At 42.1% G+C, this 8,564-nt stretch overlaps 1 pseudogene; it reads left to right on the forward strand.

Annotated features, from left to right (window-relative positions):
- Window positions 1–8,216, forward strand: part of LOC102871734 — a 21,851-nt pseudogene extending 13,635 nt beyond the window's left edge.
- The last annotated feature ends 348 nt before the right edge of the window (window positions 8,217–8,564 follow it).

An 8,564-nucleotide genomic window follows, 5' to 3' on the forward strand; every position in this document is an offset into this window, starting at 1 on the left:
TCCTACCATCTTCAAAGTCCAACCATCATTGGAGTCCTACCATCATCAGAGTCCTACCATCTTCAAAGTCCAACCATTATCAGAGTCCTACCATCTTCAGAGTCCTACCATCATCAGAATCCTACTATCATCGGAGTCCTGCCATTGTCATTACCACCCTCACCACCATCATCACTGTCACCTTCATCAACAGCATCACAAGGCTCCAGACTCTGTACCTGCACAGTGGTTAAAGTCTCATGTTCTGGATTCAGGTTTTCCCGAGTTTTAGTTCTGCCGCTTGAGAACATGGTGGCTTTGGGCAGGACCGGCCTCTCCCTTTCTCCCCCTCCTCTTAAAAGGGACTGATGTTAGGGATAAGAGGAGCCTGTGTATGCCAACTAGGAAGTTAATTCTTGTTATGATAATCCTGAGCAACCCTGTGGATATTCAGTAGCTCCTCGAAGCTGGAGCATTGGGACTGGTGTCTGAACAGCCTTCTTAGCCTCCAGAAGAAGCCATATTTGTCACCATGGCATGTGTCACCCTCCTCTGAGGTGCTCAGGATGTTGCATGCAGACACTCTCAACTCTTTGCCTTGAAGCTTCATGGCCTAAAGTAGCAGAGATATTCTTTTGGGAAGAAGAGCTGTTGGCTTTCTCTAGAAAGGGCTGGTTCAAGGAAGAACATGCCAGCGTGACTTGCTTTGAGGGAAGTTGGAGGGATTAGATATTGATTGCATGTTTGATCCTTTTCAGACTGCAAATGTTGATAGAAACCCTCGATTTCCTTGCCTTTGGCTTTGGTTGTTGGTGCGTATAACCGAATAATAGTTGTATTAACAACTATGTGTGTATAGATAGTGTCCTATCACTCACAGCATTGTACTTCAGGATAGAGTTTGAAATGGTCTTTTTGTCTGTGAGTGTAATGCCATTTCCCTTAGTTTTTCATTCCAGTCATAGCAGATCATATGATTGATTCAAGGCGAGCAATGCCACTCAGCTCTCTAATGCCCAGAATGTCAATCCTTCTGCATTCCATTTCACTTTGACAACTTCTAATTTTCCTAAGTTCATATTTCACACATTTCTCATTCCTATTATTAATGGATATTTGCAGCTGTTTCTCCTCATATTTGAGTATTTTCTCTCAATTAGCTTTACTGTCCACACTGTATTTAACAGTGTTCCTCTATTGTTCATAGGGTTTTTGAAGCCCTCCTATTTCAGAAGTGGATGATTAATAGCTTCTTGCAACCTTTCTCATTGAGAATGAAGAAGATCCAAAGTTCTTGCTGCAGAAGATTATAGATTACAGCCTTCAACATCAATAAGACAAAATTTCTCACCATTGGCCAATAGATAACATCATGATAGAAGGAGAAAGGATTGAAGCTGTCAATGATTTAATTTTATTTGACCCTCCAAAGCACACCCTTGGTACCAGAAGTAAAGAAATCAACAGAATTATCACATGGGAAAAATCTACTGTCAAAGACCTTATCAAAGTTCTGATGAGTAGCGAGGACTGGTAGCCTACTGGTAAGAGCAATTCCAAAGGTCTTTGGAGCAACGATGTCAGTTTAAAGACTAAGGTGTGTCTGGTATTCTCAACCACTTGCTGTGTGTCTGAAAGTTAGACATTGAATAAGGATGATAGAGGAAGAAGCAATGCCTTTCTGTTGTGATGTGAGAGAAGAGTATTGAATATCCCATGGACTGTCAAAAGAACAAATATGTTTTGGAGAAAGTGCAACCAGGGTGCTCCTTGGAGACAAGAATGGTGACACTTCATCTCATATTCTTTGGGCATCTTGTCAGGAGGGGCTAGCCCTTTGCAAAAAATATCATGCTTGGAAAAGGGGAGTTTCAGCATAAAAGAGGAAGACTCTCAACAAGATAGATTGACACAGTGATTATAACAATAGGCTCAAGAGTGACAGAGATAAAGAGGGTGGCACGGGACAGGGCAGGGGAGGTAATGTGCTTTTTGTTGGGTTGCTATGGGTGGTAGTTGACATGACAGCACCTAATGACAAAAATGCAAGGATGGCAAAACAAGAGAGTGACTTTCATCCCTTTCTTTCTATCTTGTTCTCACTTACTGGGACCTGTCAGGTCATGAGGACCAGCTGTTACTTTATCTGCTGCTTCTAATTCTAGGTGAGGTAAAAGGAGTACTGAGTAGCAAAGTATGTCTAAAACATGAGATTTGAGGGAGAATGCAGATGACACAACCTTGCGTGCTGAAACTGAAGTGGACTTGAAGTGTTTGCTGCAGAAGGCCAAGGATTGTAGTCTTCAATAAGGATTGAAACTCCACATCAAGAAGATAAAAATTTTCACCACTGAATCAGTTGGAAGCACCGTATTAGATGGAGAAGAGATTGAGTTTTTTTTTTTTAATAGTTATAGCTTGCTCAGCTCCACAATCAACTCTCTTAACATCAGCAGTCAGGAAATCCAAAGATGAATTGTATTGGTAAAATCTGCTGTCAGAGACCTCTCCAGAATAATGAAAAGCAATGATGTCAATCTGGAGACTAAGGTGTGCCTAATTCAGGCCATGGTCTTTGCAAATATTTGCTATGCATCACATAGCTGGACAGTGAGGTGACAGAAGAATTGATGCCTTTGAGTTGTGGTGCTGAAGAATCTTGAACATACCTTGGACTGCCAAGAAAACAAATAGTTCTGTCTTGGAGAGGGTGAAACCAAGTTTCTCCTTGGAAGCAAAGATTTTGAAGCTGTGTCTCACATATTTTGGGCACATGGCCCTGAGAGACCAGTCCTTGGAGAAGGACATAATGCTTGGAAGGGTGGAGAGACATCACAGGAGAGAAAGATCCCAGATGAGATGAACTGATAAAGTAATTGGGACAATGGAGGCTGGTGTATTGGAATTAGTAAGACTGGCTCAGGACAGGGCAGGGCTCAGAGCTGTTGTACATAGGATTGCTATGGATTGCAGGTGACTCGATGGCATATAACAACAAGGACTATTGATATGCGACTCTTTTGGAGTCCTAAGAAATGTTGAGAATGCTGGAACTGTGGTAATCAGTCTTTACTTGATCCCCAGTGATTCTTACTTCCTGATATTAATTCCCTTGGTGGACCTGTCATGCACTTACTAGGGCTGGTATGTTTCCAAAATATTTTGGAAATGTTGGAGTATGACTTCTGAAGCTAAGTCATAACAGTCAATGAAGTTTGCCTGCTCTCTCTTAGATCGTGTCTTCTGGGAGAAGCCAGTCACCATGTTGTGAGGCCATTAAAACAGCCTTGCAGAGGGGCCCCTGTGGTGAGGAACTGTAGGCCCCTGTGGTGAGGAACTGTAGCCTCTGATCAACATCCCACTTAGACCTCCTGCCAATAGCCATGTGAGCGAATCATCTTGAAATTGGATCGTCAAGCTTCAGGCAAATCCTGCAACCCCAGATAACACCTTAAGATGTCAAGATGGCATGACAGACCCTCATCAGAGACCCTGAGCCAGATCACCAGCCAAGCTACTCTGAGATTTTTGACACAGAGACTGTGTGAGATAATAAATGTTTATTATTGCAAGCTGTGAAATTTGCCTGATTGTGGTTCAGCAATAGATGATTAATACATACAGACTCCGGTTCCAGGAATACACTTTTGGGAAATTCAAGAGATTAAGGAGTTTCTGGAAATCTATATCGAAACTCCCTGTTCTTCTCCCAATCCCTGTAGGCATGAAGGTGGACACTGGGGCTTGGAGGAAGAAGTCTCCACCTTCAACCTGCACCTCCATACCCTCACACTATGACACTGCCCTCATAGCCTCTTTGTGACCTTTTGGCTAGCACTTGTTCCTGGTGTTTCTATTCCTGATGCTGTTGATTCTGACAGGAGATTTGGTGGTGTAGTTTGAGTTGCACCAGTAACCCAAAGGCAGAGTGTCTCTTGCAGATTGAATCCACCAGAGGCAGCTCAGAGGAAGGGAAATTGGAAGTCTCCTCTCACTACAATTTATAATCTTGGAAACCTCATGGAAGGTTGCTATGTGTCAGAATGGATTTCTAGCATCGAGTTTCAGTTTGATTGATTATGCTCTGGTAGCCTAGTGGTAAGAAGCTGTACTGTAATCCCAAAGGCTTGTGGTTTGAATCTACAAACTGCTTCCTGGGAGGAGGATGGGCAATCTCCTCTCATGTGATTTACTGCCTCTGAGAACCTGCTAGAGGGTTGGCTAAGAGTTGGTATGAACTTGACGACATAAAATGGCACCAGTAACAACAGGAGCCAAAACTATACTTGTCTGCAAATGTTAGAATGTGTTTCCTAGATACCTTTAGATAGTTCTAAGATTTCTGTTAGATATGATGATACTCTATTAATCTATCGTGCCTCATATAATGAAAAGAAAATGAGTTTGATCTAGTAACAGATAAGTAGGTCCATACCCAAGTTGGGTGCAGACATTTGAATTCACTTTCTAGTTCTCCAAAATTTTTCTGTATTCACTTTTCTAGTTATTAGGTCTGCATTAACAAATTGCCCTAAGACTAATTAAAGCAAAGCAGTGATTTATTATATCCACAGATTTAAGAGGCCAAGAATTTAGACCATGTGCACGTTAGACATACTTGCCTTTCTATGATGTCTGGACCTCAGCTAGAAGAATTGATGACTGGAAATGGAAGGCAAGGGACAGCTTACTACAACCTGTGCTTAAAAGAATACCTGGTTTAATGCTCTGTTTCTATCTTTAACTTATTAATAATTTTATTAAGAGTAATTCATCGAGTCATTACCCTTTATCCAACACTAGAAGGAACACCTTTCACACATTACCTAACTTCTTGTTGATAATTTTTGAACACAGAGACCTACATTTTTAATTTTTACTTGACTTTGCAGATTATATAGCAGATTGTGCCTGAAGGGTGTTCTCTCACCTGGATGGCCATTGATACTGAGCCCTGACTGACAACTTAGATGGAGCTATTGTCTGTTACATCAATAGGTGACTTCACTGTATGGACTGGGCTTCTTCACAGTATGGAGCAAAGAGAGAGCCAGGCAGAAACTCTAGCCTTTACATGACTTGATCTCAGAAGTGTATGGCATCAACCCTGTTGTACTCTTATTGGTCAAAAGTCACAAACCCATCTAAGTTCATAATCCTCACCCTTCAATGCATCCATGGCAAGACTTTGAAAGAGCATGTATTTTCAGCCTTTTTCAGAAAATACAAAATGCGAGTCATTCTCAGAATCTGTCCTGTATGTCCTTTGTAAATGTAACTGTTGTTGTTATGTGCTGTTGAGTCACCTGCGACTCATAGTGACCCTATGTACAACAGCCCTAAAACTTGCTCTATCCTGTGCCAATCTTATTGTCTCCAACACATCTACCCCCATTGCTCTAGTCACTGAATCAATCCATCTTATTGAGTGTCTTCCTCTCCTGCACTGTCCCTCCACCCTCCCAAGCATAATGTCCCTCTCCAAGGACTGGTCCTACCTTGCAACATGTCCAAAGTATGTCAGACAAAGCTTCAGAATTCTTGCCTCCAAGGAGTAGCCTGGTCTCAACCTCTCTCGGATGAACTTGTTTGTTCTCCTAGCAGTCCATGGTATATCAGTGCTCTTCTCCAGCATCACAGCTGAAAGGCATCAGTTATCCTTCTACATCCTTAGTCATTGTCCAGTTTTCCAATGCATAACAAATAATTACAAAGATCATAGCCTGTAACAGGTGAACCTTTGTCTCCAGACTGACATTGTTGCTCTTCAATACTTAGGAGAGGTCATAGACAGCAGACTTTCTAAATACAATTCATCTTTTTGTTTCCTGGCTGCTTTTACCAAGGGTGTTGATTGTAGAGCCAAGCAAACTAAAGCTGTTAACAATCTTGATCTCTTCACCATCTATCATGACGCTGCCAATCGGCCCAGTGGTGAGAATCTTTGTTTTCTTGATGTTGAGCTTCAATCCATATTGAAGGTTGCAGTCTTTGACCTTCTGCAGCAAACACTTCAGATCCTCCTCAGTTTCAGCAAGCAATGTTGTGTCATCTGCATAACACAGATCATTAATGAATCTACCTCCAATCCTGATGCAAAATTTCTCCTCATAGAATCCAGCCTCCTGGATAATACATTTCACATATTGATTAAAAAGGTATGGATATAGAATACATCCTTGGCTTACACCTTTCCCAATTTTGAACCATGCAATGTTTCAATTCTCTGTTCTGACCATTGCCTCCTGGTCCAAGTATAGGCTTTGCATAAGCACAATCAAATGTTCTGGGATTCCCGTTCTTCTCAGAATCAGCCATAGTTTGTTGTGATCCACAGTCAAATGCCTTTGCATAGTCAGTGAAACCCAGATAGACATTCCTCTGGTACTCTCTGCTTTCAGCCAAGATCCATTTGACATTAGCTAGAATAGCCCTTGTACCACAGCCTCTTCTAAACCCAGCCTGTATTTCAGGCAGTTCTCTGTTGATGTGCTGCTTCAGTCGTTTTTGGATAATTTTCACAGAATCTTGCTTGCATGTGATATCAGTGATACTGTTTGATAAGTTCCACACTCTGTTGGGTCACCTTTCTTTGGAATGGGAACAAATGTAGATCCCTTCCAGTCAGTTGGCCAGGCAGTTGTCCTCCGATTTCTTGGCACAACTTGGTGAGCACATCCAGGGCAGCATTTGTTTGATGAAATATATCAATTGGGGCCTTGTTTTTTTGCCACTTCTTTCAGAGCAGCTTGAATTTCTTCCTTCATCACCACAGGCTCTTTCTCATATGTTGTTTTGTGAAATTGTTCTGTGTTTGCCAAATCCTTTTGGTGTAATGACTCTGTATTCTCTTTCCATCTTCTTTTAATGCTTCCTGGATCATTTAATATTCTGCCCAAAGCATCCTTAAGTATTACAACTCGAATCTTGAATTTGTTTTTCAGTTCCTTCAGCTTAAGAAATGCTGAGCGAATTCGGCCCCTTTGATTTCTGACTCCACCTCTTTGCATATTTCAGTGTAATGAGGATTGAAATGGTCTGTCATGCATGTTAGCTTTCCAAGCTCCTAACACATAGTCCTGAGTATTCAGCTTCTTAGGAAATGGGTGAAACACATGGCTAAAATGAAATGTGGTTGACACATCGTAAGAGTGGCCCTACTTGGGGATTTACTGAATGAGATGTAGTTCAGATCATAAACTTTTTTTAAATAATTATTAAATTTTATTAATTTTAATGGACATTTTGGGCTTTCAGAGATTTTGGGCTTTCATTCATTCATTGTTGCACTATTTTCTCTACCCTCCTCACCAGTTTGTTCTCCCCCCCCCCCGAAAGTCTGTTTTAATTGTCCAACTGCCACAGTGCTTGTCAAAGCCAGTTCTGATTAATCTCCTTTGTCAGTGTGTCCTTTGCCATTCCCTATCACTCCTCCCTGAAAGAGACTTCACCCTGATTCATAAGGAAAAGGGGACGGTGTATTCTCTTAGCTACTTCCTGCTGAAAAGGGATGCTGTAAGTTTCAGGGTGAAGATTTCTCACTCCTCTAAAGGGCCACCACCTTCTTCACCATCACCATTTCCACCAACACCAATACCATCATCACCACCAGCACTGTCACTACCATCACCATCATCACCACCACCATTACCATCACCATCACCGTCACTGTCACTACCATCACCACCGCCAACACCATTATCACCACCCCATCACTGCTATCACTACCACCAACAGCCAGAGTTACCACCATTACCACCATTGTCACCACCACTGACACTGCCTTCACCACCATCACCCCCACTGTCTGTCACCACCCCCGACCCCGTTATCACCACCTCCAGTACCCTTATCACCACCAGGAGAAGCACCCAAAGCACTACCATCACCACACTCCTGACATCACTGTCAATGAAGTTACCTGTACCACCACCACCACTATCACCACCACCAACACCCAAACCAATACCATCACCGTACTCCTGATATCACTGTCAACAAAGTTACCTCTACTACCACCACCACCATCGCCACCACCACCGCCACCACCACCACTGTTACTCATCATCTCTGTTGCCATTACTGCCACCTAGCATCACCATCGCTACCTACCTATCTCTGTCCCAGGCATCTCCATCATTGCCATACACTATTTCTTCATCACCACAGCAAAAGTGCTCACCACAAAGAGAAACCTTTCACAGAAAACTATAGCTAACACTGAGAAGAATGAGTAGCCTAGAACACTTCACAATACTCATACAAAACCTATAACTAAAGCAAGAAGCTGCTGTCTGAACAGAGCAAGGGAATACTGCATAGTTTAAAACCAGGAAAAGTACATGTCAAGGTTGTACCTTTTCTCCATGCCTGTTCAATCTGTACACTGAGCAAATAATTTGAGAAACTGGACTCTATAAAGAAGAATGTGGCATCAGGCGTGGAGGAAGGATCATGAACAACCTGTAATATGTAGATGACATTTCCTTGCTTGCTAAAAATGAGGAAAACTTGAAACATTTGCTGTAGAAGATGAAAGACTGGTTTTCAATACAGACTGCATATCAGCATCAAGAAGACAAAAA

This window comes from Elephantulus edwardii, unplaced genomic scaffold, assembly GCF_000299155.1.
Source record: "Elephantulus edwardii isolate Elephantulus edwardi_28Jun2011 unplaced genomic scaffold, EleEdw1.0 scaffold00045, whole genome shotgun sequence".
NCBI classification, from domain to species: domain Eukaryota; kingdom Metazoa; phylum Chordata; class Mammalia; order Macroscelidea; family Macroscelididae; genus Elephantulus; species Elephantulus edwardii.